Here is a 27789-nt window from a genome sequence, read left to right as displayed (position 1 = left end):
ACTAAGATCATGGCATCTGGTCCCATCACTTCATGGCAAAATGATGGGGAAAGCGTGGAAACAGTGGCTGACTTTATTTTTCTGGGCTCCAAAATCACTGCAGATGGTGATTGCAGCCATGAAATTAAAAGACGCTTACTCCTTGGAAGGAAAATTATGACCAACCTAGACAGCATATTAAAAAGCAGAGACATTACTTTGTCAACAAAGGTCCATCTAGTCAAGGCTATGGTTTTTCCAGTGGTCATGTATGGATGTGAGAATTGGACTGTGAAGAAAGCTGAGCACCGAAGAATTGATGCTTTTGAACTGTGGTGTTGGAGAAGACTCTTGAGAGTCCCTTGGACTGCAAAGAGATTCAACCAGTCCATCATAAGGGAAATCAGTCCTGGGTGTTCATTGGAAGGACTGATGTTGAAGCTGAAACTCTAGTACTTTGGCCACCTGATGCGAGGAGCTGACTCATTTGAAAAGACCCTGATGCTGGGAAAGATTGAGGGCAAGAGGAGAAGGGGACAACAGAGGATGAGATGGTTGGATGGCATCACTGACTCAATGGACATGGGTTTGGGTGAACTCTGGGAGTTAGTGAGGCCTGGCGTGCTGCGATTCATGGGGTCACAAAGAGTCAGACACAACCGAGCGACTGAACTGACTGAAATACCTTCCCCAGTGTCTCAGCGGTAAAGAATCTTGTCTGCAATGCGAGACACCGAGGAGATGTGGGTTCTATTCCTGGGTCCAAAAGATCCCCTGGAGGAGGAAATGGCAACCCACTCTAGTAATCTTGTCTGAAAATTCCCATGGAGAGAAATCTGATGGGCTACAGTTCTTGGGGTCACAAAAAATCAGACACAACTAAGCACACACAAGTACCTCATATGATGTGGACTACATTGTCCATTTATGTCTTTGAATTTGAGCAAACTCTGGGAGACAGTGGAGAACAGAAGGCCCTGGCATGCCACGGTCCAGGGGGTTCCCAAAGAGTTGGAGATGTCTTAGCAACTAAACAACAACACCGTGTCTAGTTTACACCACTTAGCATGATGCTTTCAATGTTCATGCATGCATGTTACAGAATGTATCACAACTTTATTCATTTTTACGGCTAAATCATATTCCATTGTAGTTTTACTTTAGTATTTGGTCAAACAAAATATGTATTCGACTGTATTATTTTCTTAAGTTTTAAATTTACTTGATTTCTATTTTTATTGAGGTAACATTTTTTTATAACAGTGTGTAAGTTTCATGTGCACAACACTATAGTTTGACTTCTATATACACAATTCCATGCTCATCACCAGAAATCTAGTTTCCCTCCATCACTGTGCAGTGGCAGTCTTTTTAGCTTGAAGACTATCATGTCCGACAAAGTATGGTTACACCCACCCTCTTTTGGCTGTCATTTGGAGTATTGTCTTCCATCCCTTCACTTTGAGCCTGTGTCCATCCTTAGGGCAGAGATGAGTCTCCTGGGGGCAGCATAGACTTGTATCTTGTTTTTTAATCTACCTCACCACTGTGTGTCTTTTCATTGGTGAGCTCCATCCATTTACATTTCGACTGATTGTTGATAAATGAAGATTTAGTTCTGCCATTTATCTTTTGTTTTCTGGTTGCTCTGTATCTCCATTGTTTCTTTTTCCTTGTTTCCATTTGCCATTTTAGCCTGGTGGTTTTCTGTGATGTATCTCTCCACTTCCTGCTTTTTTTATGTTTTGTGTTCTGCTCTTGGTTTCTTTTGTGTGTGCATGTGGTTATCATGTGGTTTGTTTAAATGTCTCATAGATAAAAAAAAAAAAAAAATAGTCCTTTTTTTCTGCTGATAGCATCTTAAAGCATCTTATCTTCATTTTCCTATACAGGTTCCATCATTTTATTCTTCCCCTTTAAGGTTTTTGTTATCACAAATTATCCTTTTTATGTTGTCAAATTGTCACTAAATTGAAGTAGCTATATTTATTTTTAATGTTTTATTCTCTTTTATCTGTGACCTAGCGTATGTGATCTAGCAATTCTAACTCCCAGCTTTTTACCTGAGATGTGGAAACATATGTCCACACAAAATCTTGTACACAAAGTTTCATGGGTGTATGTTAGTTGTGCAGTCGTGTTGGACTCTTTGCAACCCCATGGACTGTAGCCCGACAGGCCCCTCTGTCCATGGGATTTTCCAGGCAAGAATACTGGGGTGGCTTGCCATTTCCTTCTCCAGGGGATCTTCCCAACTTCCCAACCCAGGGATAAAACTCAGGTCTCCTACATTGCAGGCAGATGTTTCACGGTCTGAGCTACTAGGGAACATGATTTTTGTTGATAATAGTCCAAAAGTGAATAACCTAAATGTCTACCAATTGGCTACACAAAATGTAGTATATACATACAATAGAAAATTATTTGGCAATAATGATAATAGATGAAGTACTGAATGAAGTACAACATTGATAAAACTTGAAAGTGAAGTTGCTCATTCATGTCCAACTCTTTGCGACCCCATGGACTGTAGCATACTACGCTCCTCCATCCATGGGATTTTCCAGGTAAGAGTATTGGAGTGGGTTGCCATTCCCTTCTCCAAAGGATCTTCCTGACCCAGGGATCGAACCCAGGTCTCCCACACTGTAGGCAGACACTTTACCATTTGAGCCACCAGGGAAGTCCAATAAAACTTGAAAATGTTATTCTAATGAAAAAAGCCAGTCATGAAAGATGATGCACTGTGTGATTACATTTATATAAAATGTCCAAAATCAGCACACCCACAGATACAGTAAATAGATTATTGGTTTTGTGGGGCTGAAGGTGGGGTGTGTATGAAGAGGGAAGACAGAAGGACAGCTAATGGATACGGAGTTTCTTTGGGGAGCAACCAAATGTTCTAAGATAAGGTGTGATATGCTTGGTCAACTCTATGAATATACTAAAAACCATTGAATTGTAAAAGTGGGTGAATTTTAAGTTATATAAATTAAATCTCAATAAGACTTTAAAAAAAAAACAAAAAGAAGGGAAGATGGGATTACAGAAAGTACCATCATCTTTAATTTTTTTAAGCCTTCAGTGGTTCTATTAATATCTGCAATTTTCCTCCAAAGGGATTACTTCTTATTAACAACTGCTTAATGATGTATATAGAAACTCAGGTGCAGATTTATTGATTTTCACTTGCCTTTTTCTTCCATAATTACTCTTATTCCACAGATCAGTCAATCAATGTAGAGTTCTGCCTGCAGCTAAGTATTTTGTTGTTGTTCAGTCACTAACTGGTGTCCGACTGTTAAGACACCCCACTGACTGCCGCATGCCAGGCTTCCCTGTCCATCATTATCTCCCATAGTTTGCTCAAATTCATGTCCATTGAGTCAGTGATGCTTTCTAACTGTCCCATCCTCTGTCGCCCCCTTCTCCTTTTGCCTTCAACCTTTCCCAGCATCAGGGTCTTTTCCAATGAGTTGGCTCTTCGCATCAGCTGGCCAAAGTACAAGTAGCTAAGTATAGTTCATTTGAAAAAGAATTGAAAGTGTATCCCACAAATATGTGTGGTCACACTCATTGTCCTTCATCAAAGTACCTAGCCTCTCTTTAATCAATTGGCTCTACTTCTGTTGATTGATTTACATCTGGAAACTGTTCAAAGAATTGAGACTGCCAATCAAAGCTTCTGATGACTATTTTGTTTTCCCCCTGGTTTTATATTAATCTGTGTGTGCTGTCCCTTCAGTCATATCCAACTCTTTACGACCACAGGGACTATAGCCCACCAGGCTCCTTGTCTATGGAATTCTCCAGGCAAGAATACTGCAGTGGGTTGTCATGCCCTCCTCCAGGGCATCTTCCTGACTCAGGAATCAAATCCGTGTCTCTTGGGTCTCCTGAATTGACAGGTGGGGCTTTTACCACTAGGGCCACCTGGGATGCCCTTTATATTGATAAACTACCCTATTTTGTTCCTTTTAGTGGCTGAGTAATATCCAATGTATATATGAACTATATCTTTTTTTTTTTAAGACAAATAGCTTTTTTTTTACCTTATTTTATTTTAATTAATTTATTTATTTTAATTGGAGGCTAATTACTTTACAATACTGTAGTGGGTTTTGCCATATACTGACATGAATCAGCCATGAGTGTACATGTGTCCCCCATCCTGAACCCCCTCCCACGTCCCTCCCCATCCCATCCCTCAGGGTTGTCCCAGTGCACCAGTTTTGAATTCCCTGTTTCATGCATCGAACTTGGACTGGTGATCTATTTCACATATGGTAATATACATGTTTCAATGCTATTCTCTCAAATCATCCCACCCTTGCCTTCTCCCACAGAGTCCAAAATCTGTTCTTTATATCAGTGTCTTTTTTGCTGTCTTGCATATAGGGTCATCATTACTATCTTTCTAAATTCCATATATATCAATAATATACTATATTGGGGTTTTACTTTCTGACTTACCTCACTCTGCATGATAGGCTCCAGTTTCATCCACCTCATTAGAACTGATTCAAATGCAATCTTTTTAATAGCTGAGTAATATTCCATTGTGTATATGGACCACAGCTTTCTTATCCATTCATCTGCCAATGGGCATCTAGGTTGCTTCCATGTCCTGCCTATCGTAAACAATACTGCGATGAACATTGGGGTACACGTATCTCTTTCAATTCTGGTTTCCTTGGTGTGTATGCCCAGCAGTGGGATTGCTGGGTCATAAGACAGTTCTATTTCCAGTTTTTTAAGGAATCTCCACACTGTTCTCCATAGTGGCTGCACTAGTTTGCATTCCCACCAACAGTGTAAGAGGGTTCCCTTTTTTCCTCATCCTCTCCAGCATTTATTGTTTGTAGACTTTTGGATAGCAGCCGCTCTGACTGGTGTGAGATGGTACCTCATTGTGGTTTTGATTTGCATTTCTCTGATAATGAGTGATGTTGAGCATCTTTTCATGTGTTTGTTAGCCATCTGTAGGTCTTCTTTGGAGAAATGTCTGTTTAGTTCTTTGGCCCATTTTTTGATTGGTTGTTTATTTTTCTGGTACTGAGCTGCATGAGCTGCTTGTATATTTTTGAGATTCTTTGTCAGTTGCTTCGTTTGCTATTATTTTCTCACATTCTGAAGGCTGACTTTTAACCTTTCTTATAGTTTCCTTTGTTGTGCAGAAGCTTTTAAGTTTAATTAGGTCCCATTTGTTTATTTTTGCTTTTATTTCCATTACTCTGGGAGGTTGGTCATAGAGGATCCTGCTGTGATTTATGTTAGAGAGTGTTTTGCCTATGTTTTCCTCTAGGAATTTTATAGTTTCCAGTCTTACATTTAGATCTTTAATCCATTTTGAGTTTATTTTTGTGTATGGAACCACATCTTCTTTATCCATTCATTTGTCTTTGGACATTTAAGTTGTTTCCATGTCCTGGTTACTGTAAATAGTGCTGCAATGAACACTGAGATGCATGTGTCCTTTTGAATTATGGTTTTCTCTGGGTATATGCCCAGGAGTGGAAATTTGGGTCATATGGTAGTTCTATTTTCAGTTTTTTAAGGAACCTCCATACTGTTCTTCACAGTAGATATACCAATTTACATTCCCACCAGTAGGTGTAAGAAGGTTTCACTTTCTCCACACCTTTTCCAGCATTTATTGTTTGAGATTTTTTTATGATGGCCATTCTGACTGGTATGAGGTGATACTTTGTATACATTATGACTTATATACATTACCAAAGCAAGAAGGTTGTATTATTAGATGTCCAGATATTGGTTATGTGATAAAGAATATAACTGTGTACACCAATGTTCATTGTGGCACTATTTACAATAGGTAGGACATGGAAGCAACCTAGATGTCCATCAACAGATGAATGGATAAAGAAGTTATGGTACACGTATACAATGGGATATTACTCAGCCATAAAAAGGGATGGGTTTGAGTCAGTTGTAATGAGGTGGATGCATCTAGAGCCTGTTATACAGAGTGAAGAAAGTCAGAAAGAGAAAAACAAATATTGCATAATAATGGAATCCAGAAAAATGATACTGATGAACCCATTTGCAGGGTAGGAACAGAGACACAGACATAGAGAACAAACTTGGAGATATGGCAAGGGAAGGAAAGGGTGGAATGAATTGAGAGAGTAGCATTCAGACATATACATTACCATGTAAAATACATAGCTGGCTGGAAGTTGCTGTATAACACAGGGAGCTCAAGCTAGTGCTCTGTAATTCAACCTAGAGGAATGGGATGGGAATGGGGGGTGGAAAGGAGGTTCAAGAGGGAGGGGACATATGTATACTTCTGGCTGATTCACATTGTCATATGGCAGAAACCAACACAACATTGTAATGTAATTATCTTCCAATTAAACTTTTTTTTTTAATTTAAAGATTAAAAAAAGCATGTAACTGCATAAATGTACACATGTGAATTTTGGGATGTTGGCAATATTCTTTTCTGGATCTGAAAGACAATTACTTGAACGTGTTCATTCTATGAAATGTATGGAACTGAACAATGAGACGTGGGTATTGTGTGTACTTTTTTGTATGCATTTATACTTCAGAAGTTGGCTTAAAACTTAACATTCAGAAAACTAAGATCCTGGCATCCAGTCCCATCCCTTCATGGCAAATAGATGGGGAAACAATGGAAACAGTGAGAGACTTTATTTTTTTGAGCTCCAAAATCACTGCAGTTGGTGACTGCAGCCATGAAATTAAAAGATGCTTGCTCCTTGGAAGAAATGCTATGACCAATCTAGACAGCATATATAAAAGCAGAGACATTATTTTTCCAGCAAAGGTCTGTCTAGTCAAAGCTATGGTTTTTCCAGTAGTCATGATGGATGTGAGAGTTAGACTATAAGAAAGCTGAGCACTGAAGAACTGATGATTTGAACTGTGGTGTTGGAGAAAACTCTTGAGAGTCCCTTGGACTGCAGGAGACCCAACCAGTCCATCCTAAAGGAAATCGGTCCTGAATATTCTTTGGAAGGACTGATGCTGAAGCTGAAACTCCAATACTTTGGCCACCTGATGCGAAGAGCTGATTCATTTGAAAAGACCCTGATGCTGGGAAAGATCAAAGGAAGGAGGAGAAGGGGATGACAGAGGATGAGATGGTTGGATGGCATCACTGACTCAATGAACATGAGTTTGAGCAAGCTCTGGGAGTTGGTGATGGACAGAGAAGCCTGGTGTGCTGCAGTTCATGGGGTAGCAGAGTCAGACACGACTGAGCAACTGAACTTAACTGAATATTAAAAAAAAAATTCCAAGTGCCTTAAGGAAATCTACTAAATGAAATTAAAGAAATAATTTTAAGTGACCTAAAAATTTAGGAGGGGATGTTGGGACTATTTCATTCTAAAAGCATCCTTTCTCCTCTACAATTTTAATTTCACTGCATTCTCCTCTCTTTAAGTTGAGCAGCACCTAGAATCACCACTACGTGACTCACAAGTAAGGCTTCAGGCTCTGTAGGAATCCTCATAAGGAAAATTCATGCAAGTCTGTCACGTCTCTGTGTCAAAGAAGAGTTTTGGGTTTTGTTTTTCCCAGAGAACTCCAAGGCAAAGATTAAGTATTAATGTATTCTAGAGGCTTGGCTTTCTGTTAACTGTGACAACAGGGGTGAAGAGAGAACCCTTCTCTCTGTATGGCTTGTCTCTCAGGCTTCCAAAGATCTGAAGAGCAGTGTTGCTGGTAGGCTTTTCCAGAAGCAGATGTGGAGACAAAGTTGAAGGTGTAAAAGATTTACTAGGGATTAATACCTGGTAGTTCAGAAGTAAAGAATCTGCCTGCAATGCAGGAGACACAGGTTCAATCCCTGGGTCAGGAAGATCCCCTGGAGGAGGGCATGGCAACCCACTCCAGTATTCTTGTCAAGAGAATCCCATGGACAGAGGAGCCTGGTGGGCTACAGTCCATAGTGTCACACAGAATCAGACATGACTGAAGCAACCGAGCATACATGCATGCAATACCTTTGAAAAGAAACAGAGGGGCAGGGGTGTGGGAGAACAGGATGGAATAAAGGAAGAAGTTGAACTGTGATGCAGCCTCCCCCTCCAAAGTCTCAGCCATCTGGGTAGTTAAGGCTAGAGGAAATGTTGACCATCAGAGTATCGTAATAATGAATTATCCTGACAATGGCTTTGTAATTCATAGGAAGGAAAGTGAATTACAGAAACCACAAGATCACAATACATTTACTGGTAGAAAAAAAGTACTCTTCACGCCATCAGATTTGTAATTAAAGACAAGAACTACCTCATTCATTTCTCTATACCCAAAATGGTGTCGATGCTGAAAATATCTGTGAATCAATTAATACTTCAAATTTGAATGTGACGCAAGTAAGAAACTTCAGCTGGTCTCCCAGTAGGAGAGAATTATATATTGATCCACCCATCTTGACTGATTAATCAGAAATGGATTTTTTCAACCTTTCAAATCCACTTTTATTTTCTTTTTTCCTCCTCACATACAGCATTTTTCCACACCCTGAATTTCTTGCAGCTATAAAGTCATTTGATGTTGGTCGGTACCATTTTATCCCTTAAAACTTCGCTGGCATCAAAATATGGCAGTTAACCAGTGTTAAATCTATAAAATATTTACATAGCACAGCACATTAAGCTTTAGACGCTTGGCAATTAAACCACGTAAAAACTGGACAAGACCCCCAACTTACATGTTCATAATCAGGTGTTCACAGTCCCTATCTGGTGACTGTACATGGTTCAAAAGGCAGCAGAGGCAACAGGTAGTTACTTTGAAGGGTATGGACCACTATTATCTGGAAGCACACTATGTTATCCCAGTGATGTATCACTCCACCCTTCTCCAAGGCGGTCTCATAATTCTGGAATGGCAGGTCCAGTTGATACAAAATGAAGACAGACAACACAACATTTACTCTATGGAAACATCCTAACTCCTACTATGCATGCATTGTGGTCTTAAACGCAACTCATCCTGAGAACCTGTCATGGTCATTTTGGATTTTTAGGTTGGATGATCCATCAATCTTGCACTCAACCATTGCTTCTTTTATGTCACCATCACTACCAAAGCTGAGCTGGACAGCAACTAGTGGCTGCAGGTTGCTCCCATGAAGTTTCTTTCCACAATATGGAAAATATTTTAAATCTATCTTTTCATTGGGAGGATAAGTTGATAGAACTGCTGTGCTTTCACTCTTTGCAATAAAGTCTATCCTTGGTTCTCTGTGATGCTTTAATCCAATTATTTTGCTCGTTTTCACAAGAATACAAGGGTTTCCTGCTTGGTAGCCAAACGTGGGATCATCCACACCACTGCAGGGTTAAAGTAAGAGGAAGCCTGGCATGCTGTGTATTCTGGACCCTTCTGCTCAAAAAAGTTTCCATTGGTACAATCTGTGAGATTCTTCTGTTTTTCTAAGCCATGTGGTTTTAGAAATTTCTTAAAGTCATCAATGTTCCCTTGATAGGATTCCGAATCAGACAGGCTGAATCAAAAATCCAACCCCGACACTGGTTTTGGAAAAACCTAAGTCCTGGACTAGGAATCCGGTGACGGTATTTTGGAACCTCATCATGGTTCAGAGTCTGAAGCATGGCCTGCAGTGTGAATGAAAAGACTGCAGCCAGGAACCCATAAAAGACAAGGTTGAAGAGCAAGATCAAACCCCAATTCTTGGCGGTGCGCCCCAGGATCTCTCCGGTGGTCCGGTTGTAGATGAAAAGCTTCCACTCGGCCAGGCTCTGGCTGAAGGACAGAAGTCTTCATCTTTCTTCGTCATGGTGTGTGTGGCAGACTGCGAGGGGAGCGGCGAGGAACGCGCAGGCTCGTCCCGGCTGGAGGGACGCAGCCCGGCGACGGCGGCAGAAGGCGCAAAGGCCGGCCGAGGAAACCTCCTCCCTGCGGTGAGGGCTCAAACCGACTGCGCAGTGCAGCGCCGCGCTGGGCCACCGCTCCGGCCGCTGAAGCCTGACGTCTTCCAGAAACGGATTTTGAAATGGGTGATGGGCTTTGGAAAAGTGGGCTTCAGGAAGGGCCTAAAATGACACTCGTCAGTTCAGTTAACTCATCTCAGAGAGAAGTGATGAAGACTGAACTTTAAGCACTTATATCCAGATTACCATGGGAGTTCTATGGCAGCTGAAACCATACTGCTGGCTGGAGTAGGATGACTGACACAGGTTGGCATATAAATTATGAAAGTGAAACTCGCTCAGTCGTGTCCGACTCTTTGCGACTCCATATACAGTCCACGGGATTCTCCAGGCCAGAACGCTGGAGTGGGTAACCTTCCCTTCTCCAGGGCATCTTCCCTACCTAGGGATCCAACCTAGGTCTCCCACATTCCAGGCGGAGTCTTTACCATCTGAGCACCAGGGAAGCCCAAAGAAGTAAATGGCACTTGAGACTGTGTGATGAGAGCAAATCGAATAGATAGCTATGCAGAAGGATTAATAAATAAACTGTGGGGAGAGTTTGGGGAATGAAATGGGTGAGGAAGAGAGACTAATGGGGGAAAAATTAGAAGGGGTCAGTAAATGGAAGAATAACAAGGATCATCAAATGAGTGTATTTCTTTTGGACAGACTTCCCCGGTGACTTACACGGTAAAGAATTCACGTGTAATTCAGGAAACCCCAGTTCGAGCCCTGGGTAGGGAAGATCCTTGGAGAAGGGAAGAGCTACCCACTCCAGTATTCTTGCCTGGAGAATCCCCATGGACAGAGGAGCCTGGTGGGTTACAGTCCATGGGATCGCAAAGAGTCGGATGAGACTGAAGCGACTTAGCAAGCAAGCAAGCAAGAGACTATATAAAGGGATAAAATACGGTCTATCTTTTCCTCACGATGTCGCTTTGCTTTTGTCTTCCCTGGAGTCCAAGACGGCTACTGCAGGACGACCACTATAGTTTAGTATTATCTTTGTGTATATGTTGGTCGTGTTTGTAGTATAAATGACCTGGCTTGATGGGGTCAAAGACCTCCAGTGCCCCAGGAATATCGCTAAAATCTGTGTAGCAGAGTATTATGAGAATCACTTCACTAGACCTGTCCTAGGGGTTTGATATTTGGCTGGCTTTGCCTTTTCCTCCCTCTTTTTTGTGATTGAGTGTTTTGTCCTGCAGACTGTGCATAAGCAAACCAAAATGTAACTCTACAAACTCTGACCACAAAGCAGACTATGTTAAGACAAAAGAAGACAAAATTTTTTACTTATCCAGGGAAAAGCCCCTGTTGGCAATGTATCTTGTCTATTTTTTTTTGCACAGTTTTCTGTACAGGTGATCTTGGTCATTCTTATTCACTATCACCTACCACTGATTAAAAAATCCATTTGGTGCAGTACCCACATGTGTCATGGGCCTTATACATGAGTGGTGATGTGGCCATAAGAAAAGATAATGTCCATCATACTTGTGGCTACAGTCTCAGTGGTTATCATGACCTTCTGTATTATGTTCTTCCTGTACACTATCAATGCATACGTAACTCTGTCTAAGGAAATCAATGTCCCTCTAAAATCTCGACCGTAGCCCTGATGATCATCACCGGTTATGAAATGCATGCCAAAGAGGCCTAGGGTTGTCTTATATTGAAGCAATACATTTTTATCCCTATTTCACGTTCCCAGAATATGGGAACATAGATAATTTGCATCTTAGAAAAATAAAACTTGGAAATATAATGTGTTTTAGTATCTCTAAGACAGCTCACTGGATATGGCTCAGAATATTATCTACAGCCCTTGAGAAAGAACTAAAGGTCCTTGGTTGCGGGGAACAAGGACCATACTGTCCTGCTCCATTTCACTATGACAAGATTATATCTGATTAGGTGTCAATAATAATGACTTTATATTGAGCTCCTCTAATTCTCCACACTGTGGCCACAGGTTTCCTGTGGCAAACCTTGTTTTCCCACTTCCATGCTCTGGTTCCTCATTTGAAAAAAAAAAAAAATGTAAACTCTTAGGACTTCCCTGGTGGTCCGGTGGCTAAGACTCCACTGCACACCCAGTGCAGGGGGCCTGGTCTGATCCCCAGTGAAGGAACTGGATCCCACATGCCCCAACTAAAGATCCCTTCATGCCACAACTTAGACCCTGAACAGCCAAATAAATATTTTTTAAAAACGTTTAACTCTTGTAATACTATTTATAAAGCCCGATTTTCCTAAGTGCCTGTTTACCAATCCAGTCTCATTTTTTACCATAATCTCTCAATTCATCCACAGTTCATGCTCCACCAAACCCAACTGTCAGATTGATCTGGGGGGGGGGTGGGGTGAGGGAATGAAGTATAGTTGGTTTACAATACTATATGCTTGAGGTGTACAACATGGAGATTGAATATTTTTATTGACTACAGATTTTACTCCATTTAAAGTTATTATAAAGATTTGCTATGGCCCTATGCTGTATGTACAAGGCTTTCTTGGTGGCTCAGTGGGTAAAAAATTCACCTGCAATGTAAGAGACAAAGGAGATGTGGGTTCAATCCCTGTGTTGGAAGATCCCCTGGAGGAGGGCATGGCAACTCACTCTAGTATTCTTGCCTGGAGAATTCTATGGACAGAAGAGCCCGGTGGGCTACAGTCCATAGCGTTACAAAGAGTCAGACATGGCTGAAGCAACTTAGCACACAGGCCCGCAATGTATCGTATTTATTTTACCCATAGTAGTTTGTACCTCTTAATCCCTCCCTACCCACATTCACAGCTACTGTTTGTTCTCTGTATCTGTGCATCTGTTTCTATTTATTCATTTTTTATATTTTAGATTCCACATATATGTGAAGTGTACTTCTTCTTTCTCTGACATTTCACTGTGGTGATCAATAGAGGAACTAGAGGGTGGGCTGGCCAAGTATGGGTGAGGTTGAGGGTATTGGGTGAAGCATATGATACAGAGAAATAGAACCATGACCGGGAGCAAGTATCGCTGTAACAAACTTTAGCAACTTTGTGATTGTACTGAGCAACAACTCTCCTGAGGCCAAACTGAGCCCAGATGTCAAAGCTGTACCTCCTAAAGGGGGTTTTGTTAGGATGAAAACTTCGAGTCCATTCATTAACATTGCTGTCACCTCTCCCCTCTTTCACTCTCAGCCTGAAATTACAGTCCTTGAGAAGTTAATAGCTTCTGGTTCACCACCTGCTTCTAATTAGTCCAGGAGCAACAGGTGAAATTATGTTTGGAATCTTGCAAACCTCCAGAGTCTGGTTGATGTACTCATTAAGCCTAAGACTTCCGGAAAGTTCTGAGCTGTGAAACTGGACTCTCTTCTTTGGACTGTCAACAAAAACAAGTCTCCTGGAACTTAAGATAATTGCCTGGCCCAAGAGGCTGAATAAGTTAGGAAAGTTTTTCAAAAGTTACTCAGGCAAATTAAGGCAAACAAGATAGCCTTGCAGGCTCACTGATGTAAGAAACTGAGCTCAGTTAAGAGCAGTAAAAATAAAAATCAAACTACAGACTTACCAGAATATTTTATTCTTAAAAGCCTTCATAATAGGCTTTTTCTTTCTTTTTAAAAAAAAACTTTATTGAAGTGTAATACAATGTTGTGTTAACTTCTGCTATATAGCAGAGTGACTCAGATATATATATAAATATTCAGACATATATATATATGATTCAAATATCTGCATGTGTGTTTCGATGGGCTTTTAAAAAGATAACTTTAGACTTATAAAAATTTGTGAAAATAATAGAGTTCTCATATGCCCTTTACCCAGCTTCTCCTAATGTTAACATCTTTTATAATCACAAAATATTCATCAAAGGTAAGAAATTATGGTACATAACATGGTAATAGTATTAGTACAATACTATTTACTAAATACAGAACTTATTCAAATTTCACCAGATTTTCCATCATCTCTCGACTTCAGGATCCAATGCAAGACTGCATATTATATGTAGTTTTGGCCTCTTTAGTTTCTTCCAATTTGTAACAGTTCCCCTGTTCCTACTTGTCTTTATGACTTCACACTTTTGAGTTTTGCCAAGAAAATACACTGGTCATAGCAAACACCCTCTTCCAACAACACAAGAGAAGACTACACATGGACATCATCAGATGGTCAACACCAAAATCAGATTGATTATATTCTTTGCAGCCAAAGATGGAGAAGCTCTATAGAGTCAGCAAAAACAAGACCAGGAGCTGACTGTGGCTCAGACCATGAACTCCTTATTGCCAAATTCAGACTGAAATTGAAGAAAGTAGGGAAAACCACTAGACCATTCAGGTATGACCTAAATCAAATCTCTTATGATTATACAGTGAAAGTGAGAAATAAATTTAAGGGACTAGATCTGATAGATAGAGTGCCTGATGAACTATGGACGGAGGTTCGTGACATTGTATAGGAGACAGGGATCAAGACCATCCCCATGGAAAAGAAATGCAAAAAACCAAAATGGCTGCCTGAGGAGGCCTTACAAATAGCTGTAAAAAGAAGAGAAGTGAAAAGCAAAGGAGAAAAGGGAAGATATAAGCATCTGAATGCAGAGTTCCAAAGAATAGCAAGAAGAGATAAGAATGCCTTCCTCAGCGACCAATGCAAAGAAATAGAGGAAATCAACAGAATGGGAAAGACCAGAGATCTCTTCAAGAAAATTAGAGATACCAAGGGAACATTTCATGCACAGATGGGCTCGATAAAGGACAGAAATGGTATGGACCTAAAAGAAGCAGAAGATATTAAGAAGAGATGGCAAGAATACACAGAAGAACTGTACAAAAAAGATCTTCACAACTCAGATAATCACGATGGTGTGATCACTCACCTAGAGCCAGACATCCTGGAATGTGAAGTCAAGTTGGCCTTAGAAAGCATCATTACGAACAAAGCTTATGGAGGTGATGGAATTCCAGTTGAGCTATTTCAAATCCTGAAAGATGATGCTGTGAAAGTGCTGCCCTCAATATGCCAGCAAATTTGGAAAACTCAGCAGTGGCCACAGGACTGGAAAAGGTCAGTTTTCATTCCAGTCCCAAAGAAAGGCAAGGCCAAAGAATGCTCAAACTACCACACAATTGCACTCATCTCACACGCTAGTAAAATAATGCTCAAAATTCTCCAAGCCAGGCTTCAGCAATACGTGAACCGTGAACTTCCAGATGTTCAAGCTTGTGTTAGAAAAGGCAGAGGAACCAGAAATCAAATTGCCAACATCTGCTGGATCATGGAAAAAACAAGAGAGTTCCAGAAAAACATCTATTTCTGCTTTATTGACTATGCCAAACCCTTTGACTGTGTGGATCACAGTCTGTGGAAAACTGTGGAAAATGCTTCAAGAGATGGGAACACCAGACCACCTGACCTGCCTCTTGAGAAACCTATATGCAGGTCAGGAAGCAACAGTTAGAACTGGACATGGAACAACAGACTGGTTCCAAATAGGAAAAGGAGTACCTCAAGGCTGTATATTGTCACCCTGCTTATTTAACTTATATGCAGAGTACATCATGAGAAATGCTGGACTGGAAGAAGCACAAGCTGGAATCAAGACTGCCGGGAGAAACATCAATAACCTCAGATATGCAGATGACACCACCCTTATGGCAGAAAGTGAAGAGGAACTAAAAAGCCTCTTGATGAAAGTGAAAGTGGACAGTGAAAAGGTTGGCTTAAAGCTCAACATTCAGAAAACGAAGATAATGGCATCCGGTCCCATCACTTCATGGGAAATAGATGGGGAAACAGTGGAAACAGTGTCAGCCTTTATTTTTTTGGGCTCCAAAATCACTGCAGATGGTGACTGCAGCCATGAAATTAAAAGACGCTTACTCCTTGGAAGGACAGTTATGACCAACCTAGATAGCATATTGAAAAGCAGAGACATTACTTTGCCAACAAAGGTTCGTCTAGTCAAGGCTATGGTTTTTCCTGTGGTCACGTATAGATGTGAGAGTTGGACTGTGAAGAAAGCTGAGCGCCGAAGAATTGATGCTTTTGAACTGTGGTGTTGGAGAAGACTCTTGAGAGTCCCTTGGACTGCAAGGAGATCCAACCAGTCCATTCTGAAGGAGATCAGCCCTGGGATTTCTTTGGAAGGAATGATTCTAAAGCTGAAACTCCAGTACTTTGGCCACCTCATGTGAAGAGTTGACTCATTGGAAAAGACTCTGATACTAGGGGCAGGAGGAGAAGGGGATGACAGAGGATGAGATGGCTGGATAGCATCACTGACTCAATGGATGTGAGTCTGAGTGAACTCCAGGAGTTGGTGATGGACAGGGAGGCCTGGCGTGCTGTGATTCATGGGGTCGCAAAGAGTCAGACATGACTGAGCGACTGAACTGAACTGAACTGTTAATTAATTTGTAGAATGTGCCTCAATATGGGCTTCTCTGATGATTTCTCATTAAGATGGGATGATACTCCATTGGGAAGGAGTCAAAGCCAATGTGCCTGCTGGTTGCATCCTCAGATACATTCTCCTTTCCTTCTTAACACTCAGCCACCTAAGCAGAGGCCTCATTTCCTGATTCCCTTGATGCTTGTGCTCAGTCATGTCTGACTGTTTTGCGACCCCATGGACTGTAGCCCTCCAGGCTCCTCTGTTCATGAAATTTCCCAGTCAAAAATATTAATACTGGAGTAGATTGCCATTTTCTACTCCAGGGGATCTTCCTGACCCAGGGATCAAACCCACGACTCTCACATCTCCTGCACTGACAGGGAGATTCTTTACCACTAGCACCACCTGGGGAATGCTTAAGTACAGCATTGCAGATTCTGCAACCCCATGTCAGACTCTGCAACCCCATGTCAGACTCTGCAACCCCGTGGACTGTAGCCCATGGCCCATCCATGGAATTCTCCAGGCAAGAATACTGGTGTGGGTTGCCATTTCCTCCTCTGGGGATCTTCAGGGATCAAATCCGGATCTTCTGCATTACAGGCAGTTTCTTTACCATCTGAGCCACCAGGGAAGCCTGAGTGAAAATGCAAATACAATTTTAGCCTTGTTTTCTTAATCGGAAATTACATGCCCTGTACTTTGTTATTTTCCCTTCCTATACATTGGACCATGAACACAGCAATGACCTGCCTTTGCACTTTGAGCCAGCTTTGATCAACAGAAATGCACTAGGACACCTTTTCTCAATATGGTTCCCAGAGAATTTCCTCCAGAAAATTATGTGAATGACCATTTTCTCAGTTCTCCCAAGGAGTACATAGCTAGGACAACTTTAGCTGCAAAGGAGACAATTAATGACCCAAAATGAATGCAATGAGCATTAATTCTCTCCCAGAACAAATTGAGAGGAGATGGTGGAATTCTAAGGTGGAGAGAACCTAAGTCTTCAAATTACCTAGAGAGTCCAGACATGCCAGATTGATATCATAAAGAGAAATAATATAAAATAGATAACTAATGAGAACATACTGATTAGCACAGGGTACTCTACCTAATGCTCTGTGGTGACCTGAATGGGAAGGAAGTCTAAAAGGGAGGAGTCCAGTAGAGTTAATTCACTTTGCTGTACAGTAGAAACTAACAAAATATTGTTAGTTTAGCAACTATACCTCAAAAAAATCAATTTTCAAAAAAAGAGAAAAAAAAACTTCTATCTTAATTAGTTCCTGTATCTATGTTTATCTTTGTAGCATTTATTCTCATTACTAAATCCCTTCTTAGTTCTTTCAGGGAGAACATATTTCATTGCACTGTAGTATATTGGGTTAGGGCAGATTGACCCAATATTAGCTCATAAATGGGCATTTTGGATATTTAGATATTTTTACCCTTAATCAAAAACTGATAAATTTTATTTAGTTAGTTTTTGAGACGTCAGTGGTGTGACTTATAGTTTAGACCAAGGCGGAAAAAGGAAAGACGACCTCAACGGAAGTATGTTACCTTTATTCAGGCAAGGAGGGGCGACAGTCGGCCTAACGACCGGGCTGAGCCCCGAGAGGGATCAGGGAGGCTCCATATTTATAGGGAGGTTTGTGGAAGCGATAAGGGAAACATTAATCAGGTGGGATGTTTTGGATAGTCTTTAGTTGAGATGGCATTTGTAGTTGGGCAGGGGGTGATAAGTCTTCTGGGCAGGTGTAGGGGGTGGAAGGTTTCTGCACAGGGGGTGATAAGTCCCAGATAGATGCAACCAGCCTGAAGCATCAGGGCGGGACCTAATGTTCAGTTTTGTTTTCTCTGAAGTTAGATGATTCAGCAAGGGCCTTTGAGACTTTGTTTTCTTTTCTAGGCCCAAAAGACTCTTTCAAAGGGTTTAATAGGGAGAGGGATCTTACACGTCTGAGGCAAGGTCCTGGAATGTGAAACATCTAACAAGCACAACACAAGAGATGGAAACAACTGAGCAAAATACAAGCAGTAACCACATCTGAGAAAATACCATACTTGCGTGTGGTTTTCCTCCTAGCCTGCAGTTCAGAAAACTCAACTTCTGAAAAATACAAGAAACGTGTCTAAAATCATATAGATAGGAAATTTCCTGGTGGTCCAGTGGCTAAGACTGCAATCTTTCACTGTCTAGAGTGTGACTTCAATCCTTGGTGTGGGAAGTAAGATTCCCATGGGACAAAAAAGAAAAAAAAAATTTTTTTTTAAATCACATATGCAACAGCCACCTAATTTTACCTTTGATGTCTGAGACACAGCTACTCCATTTTCACTTTCAAATCCATTCACTTCCTCAATGGACAATACAGATGTACAATGCAGGTCTGAAAGACCACAAAACAGACATTTCCTGATATGAAAATGTATGCCTTAGTCTTCCTCTTCTAAGAAGGCTAGGGTAGGTAAACTTAGACCCACCCAGCAATTAATGCTCCAATATTTTATCCTATTTGAAATGACACAGATAGTGAATTCTCTCTGTTTAACTTACTTTCAAGCTACCAAAATCTGGAGACGATTTTTGAGACTTTCCCGAAACAGTTATTTCTGTAGCATTTGCCTCAAAGTTCTTCTTCCTCCTTGACTCTTAGAGATCTTGTGAGTTCCAGAGAGCTCAGGTAGATCATTTACATTTCAAAGGCACAAGAGAAACACCGATTCCTTCTGGGAATTTAGCTTAACTAATGACAAAAGTCTCACTGAGATACAACAGCAGAGCCATTAAAAGCCATTGTTATCCAAATCTCTGGGAAGCCCCCATTAATCAAAGACGGCCACACAACACACACAATGGCGGATGCATGTCCCCCTCCCTGCTACCAGCAACCTCCACCCCAGGATTTCCCCCACAACCTTTAGGATCACTCCTGGAACATTTGGGCCCCATGTATTAATGGACAGTCACCCCAGGATTATGTTTACACAAGTTCATGTGCCCAACACACAGTGAGGCCAGATAAGCTGAAACGTGGGAGTTTGGAGCCGAGATAGGTTTACTGCAGGGGTGTGCAAGGAAACCAGGTGGCCTCATGCCCTAAAAGGTCTCAAGCTTCTCAATGATTTTTGGCAAAGCATTTTTAAAAGGGTGGTGAGGGAGCGGGGTTGCAGGGTCGGTGATGAGCTCGTGCACAGTTCTCTAATGGGCTGATGGTGAGACAGCAGGTGGTGTCACAGGGGTGAACTTGACCAGTCCTCCGGCTCCAGGAGGCCTGGGGCATTGTGCTTATGACCATCAGGTAGTTAACATCTTCCGTTTGGCAAATGAGGTGGGGTGGTGATTCCACATTGACAATACAACTCAGGAAATTTGCATCAAATACTATAATCCAGGTACTTCAGAGAGGAGTGAAAGCTGAGGATGCGGGGGAAGGCCTGTCCTGGGAAGGCAATTATATTCAAAACTTTTGGGCACCACATACTAGAGGACGGCTCCCACAACATTACATCCCTGTCCTATATTTCCCTACATCTCTGCGCTCACAGAGTTTTCTGGGTCTCCTAGCTGCCCTGCCAGTTGTCAGCCTGCACCCCAGAGGCTACAAGGCCTACACTTTCCCAGTATTAAGACCAATGAAAGAGCCCAGAGTCAACAACAGAGACATTAGCGGTTTAGTGGATGGGAGTGGCAATGGCACCCCACTCCAGTACTCTTGCCTGGAAAATCCCATGGATGGAGGAGCCTGGTAGGCTGCAGTCCATGGAGTCGCTAGGAGTCGGACACGACTGAGCGACTTCATTTTCACTTTTCACTTTCATGCATTGGAGAAGGAAATGGCAACCTGCTCCAATGTTCTTGCCTGGAGAATCCCAGGGACGGGGGAGCCTGGTGGGCTGCCGTCTCTGGGGTCACACAGAGTCAGACACAACTGAAGCGATTTAGCAGCAGTAGCAGCAGCAGGATGGGAGTGGCACTTTACGAGTCTGAAGCAAGGTCCTGGAGCGACACCTTATGGCGTATGGCAGACATGGCAAGCAGGATATGGTGGCAATCTTTGCTCAAAATCTGATACATTTTAAGTAAAATGGGATTGACTCTGAATCTGACCTGTCCCCTAATGTCACAGCAGGCAGACTGAAAACAAAGGGCAGACAGACTGAAAACCACAATCACAGAAAACTAACTAATCTAATCACATGGACCACAGCCTTGTCTAATTAAATGAAACTATGAGCCATGCCCTGTAGGGCCACCCAAGACAGATGGGTCATGGTGGAGAGTTCTGACAAAATGTGGTCCACTGGAGATGGGAATGCAATCCACTTCAGTAGTATTGCCTTGAGAACCCCATGAACAGTATGAAAAGGCAAAAAGATAGGACACTGAACCATGAACTCCATAGGTCGGTAGTTGCCCAATATGCTATTGGAGATCATTGGAGAAATAACTCCAGAAAGTATGAAGAGACGGAGCCAAAGCAAAAACAACACCCAGTTGTGGATGTGACCAGTGATGGAAGCAAGGTCCCATGCTGTAAAGAGCAATATTGCATAGGAACCTGGAATATTAGGTCCATGAATCAAGGCAAATTGGAAGTGGTCAAACAGGAGATGGCAAGAGTGAACATCGACATTTTAAGAATCAACGAACTAAACCCTCTTACACTGTTGGTGGGAATGCAAACTAGTACAGCCACTATGGAGAACAGTGTGGAGATTCCTTAAAAAACTGGAAATAAAACTGCCTTATGATCCAGCAATCCCACTGCTGGGCATACACACTGAGGAAACCAGAAGGGAAAGAGACATGCGTACCCCAATGTTCATAGCAGCACTGTTTATAATAGCCAGGACATGGAAGCAACCTAGATGTCCATCAGCAGATGAATGGATAAGAAAGCTATGGTACATATACACAATGGAGTATTACTCAGCCATTAAAAAGAATACATCTGAATCAGTTCTAATGAGGTGGATGAAACTGGAGCCTATTATACAGAGTGAAGTAAGCCAGAAGGAAAAACATAAATACAGTATACTAACGCATATATATGGAATTTAGAAAGATGGTAACAATAACCCGGTGTATGAGACAGCAAAAGAGACACTGATGTATAGAACAGTCTTATGGACTCTGTGGGAGAGGGAGAGGGTGGGAAGATTTGGGAGAATGACATTGAAACATGTAAAATATCATGTAAGAAACGAGTTGCCAGTCCAGGTTCGATGCACGATACTGGATGCTTGGGGCTAGTGCACTGGGACGACCCAGAGGGATGGTATGGGGAGGGAGGAGGGAGGAGGGTTCAGGATGGGGAACACATGTATACCTGTGGTGGATTTATTTTGACATTTGGCAAAACTAATACAATTATGTAAAGTTTAAAAATAAAATAAAATTAAAAAAAAAATAAGAACAGGCAAAGGATTTGAATAGAAATTTTGTCAGAGAAGATACACAAGTGGCCAGTGAGCACGTGAAAAGGTACTCAGCATCATTAGCCATCAGAGAAATACAAGATGATACTACTAGGTTGGCTAAAATTAGAAGATAGACAATAAAAAAAAAAAAAAAAAGAATCAACGAACTAAAATGGACTGGAATTAATGAATTTAACTCAAGTGACCATTATATCTACTACTTTGGGCAAGAATCCCCTAGAAGAAATGAAGTAGCCATCATAGTCAACAAAAGAGTCTGAAATGCAGTACTTGGATGCAATCTCAAAATCGACAGAATGATCTCTGTTCGTTTCCAGAGCAAACCATTCAATATCACATTAATCCAAGTCTATGCCCAGACCAATAATGCTGAAGAAGCTGAAGTTGAATGGTTCTGTGAAGACCTACAAGACCTTCTAGAACTAACACCCAAAAAAGATGTTCTTTTCATTATAGGGGACTGGAATGCAAAAGTAGGAAGTCAAGAAACACCTGGAGTAACAGGTAAATTTGGCCTTGGAATATGGAATGAAGCAGGGCAAAGGCTAATAGAGTTTTGCCAAGAGAACACACTGGTCATAGCAAACACCCTCTTCCAACAACACAAGAGAAGACCCTACACATGGACATCACCAGATGGTCAATAGCGAAATCAGATTGATTATATTCTTTGCAGTCAAAGATGGAGAAGCTCTATACAGTCAGCAAAAACAAGACCAGGAGCTGACTATGGCTCAGATCATGAACTCCTTATTGCCAAATTCAGGCTTAAATTGAAGAAAGTAGGGAAAACCACTAGAGAGTGAAAGTGAGAAATAGATTTAAGGGACTAGATCTGAGTGCCTGATGAACTATGGGTGGAGGTTTGTGACATTGTACAGGAGACAGGGATCAAGACCATCCCCAAGAAAAAGAAATGCAAAAAAGCAAAATGGCTGTCTGAGGAGGCTTTACAAATCGCTGTGAAAATAACAGAAGTGAAAAGCAAAGGAGAAAAAGATATACCCATTTGAATGCAGAGTAATGGGGTCACAAAGAGTCTGACACGACTGAGCAACTGAACTGAACTGAATGTCACAGCAAACTCAAGAGAGTAAATTATTTCTCTTGTGCTCAGTCACTAAGTCATAGACTCTTGGCAACCCCATGGACTATAGCCCAACAGGCTTCTCTGTCCATGAGACTTCCCAGGCAAGAATACTGGAGTGGGTTGCCATTTCCTCCTCCAGATCTTCCTGACCCGGGGATCAAACCCGAGTCTCTTGTGCCTCCTGCATTGGCAGGTGGGTTCACTACTAGTGCCATCTGGGAAGCCCAAATAAAGCTCAGGAAACAGCAAAAACCTGTGAGAAGCTAGAAAAACTTAAAGCTCGGTAATTGTATTCAACAGGCAGATCTATGCTATGGCAGTAAATAGCCTCAGGCTTAGTGACTTAAAATCATAAAAGAATGGATTTCTCACTCACACTACATATCCTGTTGGGGCCAGTGTGAGAAAAGCAGGAGAGAATCCATCTTGAAGCTTATCATCCATCTTAAAAACAGAATGCAAACTGGGCCTGAACCCTGTCCAAGACTGAGGAAACTGTTGCTAATGAAAACCAGGTCTCCTGGAGACTTCCCTCCCTACAGATGGCAAACAGATATTGTAGTTGAGGTCAGGCTGCCCGTGTGAGATTAACCATGGAGACATCCCCCTTGATGTAATTATTCCCCCCCTCCCCTTAACATTAGTTGTTTGTTCTCCTAGCACCTACTTGTTGTGAAACTTAGTCATATACAACAAAAAGTTTGCTAACATGTAACTAGTCACATAGTGTGGGGTATAAAACTGGGCCTCTCAGAAACATTAGGGTCCTTGTTGGGAACTGATTCCCCTTGGACCCGCTGGCATAATAAACTATGCCACTGTCTTGAGTGTCCTCCGGGGTGTGTTTTGCAACTCCAGATTCCACAACATTTCGACAACCATCGGGGTGAGAAGAGTATGAAGCTCTACCCTGTATAGTCGTTCAAGCACCTGGGCTGACAGATGTTCTATTATCAGTTGATATTGACAGCTCAAGAGCAGGCTTCAGGTTTTGCTGCAGTCAGGTAAATAAGTACCAAAGGGTCTCAGCAGCAATGCACTTATCTTTTCTTGGGTAAAATCCTAGGAGTGGGCAGGACTTCCCCGGTGGTCCAGTAGCTAAGACTCCACACTCCCAATGCAAGTGGCCCAGGTTTGACCCCTGGTCAGGGAACTAGATCCTGCATGCCACAACTAAGACCCAGTGCAGCCAAAGAAATATTTTTAAAAAACAAAAAAACTAGATGTGGGATGGCTGAGTCATATGTGTAAATAATTTCAAGGGTTTGTTTACATTTTTAAGAAACTATCAAATGGTTTTGCAAAGTGGTTGTATTATTGTACATTCTTGGCAACAGTGTATGAGCATTCCAGTCACTCCACATCCTTGCTAATATTTGGAATAGTCAAACTTTTAAATTACACATTCTAATAGGTAAAGAGTGATCTCTCATTAAGATTTAGACTTCCATTTCTCTAACAACTAATGGTACACAGCTTCTTTTCATCTGTTTAATTGCTATTGGTCAGTCTTCTTCAGCAAAATGTCTGGTTCAAGTCTAATAAGTTTGCCCATTTTTAGAATTGTATTATTTATTTTATTATTGAATTTTGAGTTCTTTGCATGTATAAATGTGTCTTTTACCAAATATGTAATTAGAAAATGTTGTCATTTAGTTGCTAAGCCATGTCCGACTTTTCTGCAACCCCATGGACTGAAGCTTCCAGGCTCCTCTGTCCATGGTATTCTCCAGGCAAGACTACTGGAGTGGGCTGCCATTCCCTTCTCAGTGGAATCTTCCCAACCCAAGGATCCAACCTGCGTCTCCTGCTGCTCCTGCCTGCATTGGCAGCAGATTCTTTACTGCTGAGCCACCAAATTAAATATTATCCAGCACCCACTCCAGTTTTCTGGCCTGGAGAATTCCATGGGCAGAGGAACCTGGCAGGCTACATTCCATGGGGTCACAAGGAGTCAGACATGCCTGAGAGACTAATGCTTTCACATTCACAGAAGTATTAGCTAGTGCTTGGTGATAATCATGTTGCAATATGTAAATGTGTCAGATCAACATGTTGTACACCTTAAATTTACACAATGTAATATGCCATTTATATCTCAATAAAAATTACACTAAAAAAAGTGGTGGGGCTTCCCTGGTGACTCAGTGGTAAAGAATCTGCCTGCCAATGAAGGAGACATGAGCTCAGTCCCAGATCTGGGAAGATCCCACATGGCACAGAGCAACTAAGCCTGTGCACCACAACTATTAAGCCTGGGCTCTAGAGCCCAGGAACCACAACAACTGAGTTTCTTTGTATTCTGCAGCGAGAGAAGCCTCTGCCATGAGACATCTGCACACCACAACTCCCACTGTCTGAAACTAGAGAAAAACCCATGCAGCAACAAAGACGCAGCACAGCCAAAAATAAACACATAAATACAATTATTTTTTAAGTGGTGTTTTGTGGAAGGAAATATAATCAGAAATCTCAGTAACAAAGGGGTTTCACAGAAAAGAGACAGTAAATGATAATGCCAATATTTTGTAGTAACTATAAATGGAAAGGAACTTTTAAAATTGCATAGAAATTTAAATTTTTTTAAATAAAATGAACAATGATATGTATTATATAGGATTAATATTTATGCAAGTTTATGTCCTTTATTCACAGGATAATCTCTTTAGAAGCAGAAGCCCACAGGTTTATCAGTTCAATTCAGTTCAGTCCCTCGGTCATGTCTGATTCTTTTGTGACCCCATGGACTGCAGCACGCCAGTCCTCCCTGTCCATCACCAACTCCCAGAGTTTATTCAAACTGATGTCCATTGAGTCAGTGATGCCATCCAGCCATCTAATTCTCTGTCTTCCCCTTCTTTTCCCACCTTCAATCTTTCCCAGCATCAGGGTCTTTTCCAGTGAGTCAGTTCCTTACATTAGGTGGCCAAAGTATTGAAGCTTCAGCTTTAATATCAGTCCTTCCAATGAATATTCAGGACTGATTGGGTTAAGGATGAATTCGTCGGATCTCCTTGCAGTCCAAGGGACTCTCAAGAGTCTTCTCCAAAACCACAGTTCAAAAGCATCAATTCTTTGGTGCTCAGCTTTCTTTATAGTCCAACTCTCACATCCATACATGACTACTGGAAAAACCAATGCCTTGACTAGATGGACCTTTGTTGGCAAAATAATGTCTCTGCTTTTTAATATGTTGTCTAGGTTGGTCATAACTTTCTTTCCAAGGAATAAGCATCTTTTAATTTCATGGCTGCACTCACCATCTGCAGTGATTTTGGAGCCCCCCAAAATAGTCTGGCACTGTTTCCACTGTTTCCCCATCTATTTGCCATGAAGTAATGAGACCAGATGCCATGATTTTCATTTTCTGAATGTTGAGCTTTAAGCCACAGCTTGTGCTTCATCCAGCCCAGTGTTTCTCATGATGTACTATTCATATAAGTTAAATAAGTAGGGTGACAATATACAGCCTTGACATACTCCTTTTCCTATTTGGAACCAGTCTGTTGTTCCATGTCCGGTTCTAACAGTTGCTTCCTGACCTGCATACAGGTTTCTCAAGAAGCAGGTCAGGTGGTCTGATATTCCCATCTCTTGAAGAATTTTCCAGTTTATTGTGATCCACACAGTCAAAGGCTTTGGCATAGTCAATAAAGCAGAAATAGATGTTTTTCTGGAACTCTCTTGCTTTTTCCATGATCCAACAGATGTTGGCATTTTGACCTCTGGTTCCTCTGCCTTTTCTAAAACCAGCTTGAACATCTGGAAGTTCACAGTTCACGTACTGCTGAAGCCTGGCTTGGAGAATTTTGAGCATTACTTTGCCAGCTTGTGAGATGAGTGCAATTGTGAAGTAGTTTGAACATTCTCTGGCATTGCCTTTCTTTGGAATTGGAATGAAAACTGACTCCAGTCCTGTGGCCACTGTTGAGTTTTCCAACTTTGCTGGCATATTGAGTGCAGCACTTTCACAGCATCATCTTTCAGGATTTGAAATAGCTCAACTGGAATTCTATCACCTCCACTATCTGTGTTCATAGTGATGCTTCCTAATGCCGAGGTCCAGCCCCGGCTGATCCAGGGTATTCGAAGGGGAGACGGCGTCGGCGACCTATTCAAACGTTAATTAGAGATATAAAGAGTAATAGAATGAGGATAGCTCAGTAGGAAAATTCAGTGGAGAAAAGAGGCTGAGTAGCTTGGTTTACGTGGAAAATCAATATAACCTGTGACAATATAACCAGGTTAGCTCTGACCACGGAGGCCGCAGGCGCCCTCTCGAATAGCGGAAGGTGCCCCACCTTAGACACCTTCTCGAGTGGGTCTTAGAAGCCCAGGCAAATAAATGGTCGCAGAGGACCTCCGCGCTCCAGATGGAGACTTCAGCCAGGATGTGAAAAGAAAGAATGACATGGGGAGACCAAGCTCTGGTGAGCAAGGCCCGTAGCTTTATTTTTAACAGGGGCTTATATACCCAAAGTTACACATAGATGATAATAAGGGATGCAAAGTCAGCAGTTTTTGATCCTGATCAAAAACCAGGGTTTCTTTCCTGCAAATTTATCGTATACAAATGGTTTAGGTGATTTACATCATCTTCTGGCCAGAAGGCCTATTAACATTTTATGGCTCTTGACAAAGGCTTATCAACCGTAAGACTTATTTTCTCTAAGAGTAATTATTTTAAGGTTTGGCACCATCTTCCGAAGATAAAATTGCATTCCTATAGGGCAGATGTGTAATGGGTTTACAACAAAGGAAAGAATTTATTACCTTAAGGGTCTAAAGTTACTAATACCAAGGCCACTACTTATTTTTTCTACATACCAACTATATTAATTAATACACATTCAAGGATACAATTCAGGGGATGCGGAAACTTGGCAGCAAGCATTGGTTCATCAATGAAATCTTTTACTAGTTTTATTCTGACA

The 27789-nt window shown here is 41.6% G+C and overlaps 1 protein-coding gene and 1 pseudogene across 1 annotated transcript in view; one reads left to right on the top strand and one right to left on the bottom strand.

Moving 5' to 3' along the window:
- Window positions 1-8941: 8941 nt before the first annotated feature.
- Window positions 8942-9758, bottom strand: LOC109558592 (sodium/potassium-transporting ATPase subunit beta-3 pseudogene; annotated as a pseudogene).
- Window positions 9759-23679: 13921 nt separating this feature from the next.
- Window positions 23680-27789, top strand: part of CLEC4E (C-type lectin domain family 4 member E) — a 28519-nt gene continuing 24409 nt past the window's right edge. Inside the window, exon 1 of the mRNA XM_019961632.2 lies at window positions 23680-23859. The gene's annotated coding sequence lies outside the window, so the exon portion shown is untranslated. The remainder of the gene's footprint in view (window positions 23860-27789) is intronic.

This window comes from Bos indicus, chromosome 5, assembly GCF_029378745.1.
Source record: "Bos indicus isolate NIAB-ARS_2022 breed Sahiwal x Tharparkar chromosome 5, NIAB-ARS_B.indTharparkar_mat_pri_1.0, whole genome shotgun sequence".
Taxonomy (NCBI): Eukaryota; Metazoa; Chordata; class Mammalia; order Artiodactyla; family Bovidae; genus Bos; species Bos indicus.
This window is presented reverse-complemented; position numbering and strand designations above follow the sequence as displayed.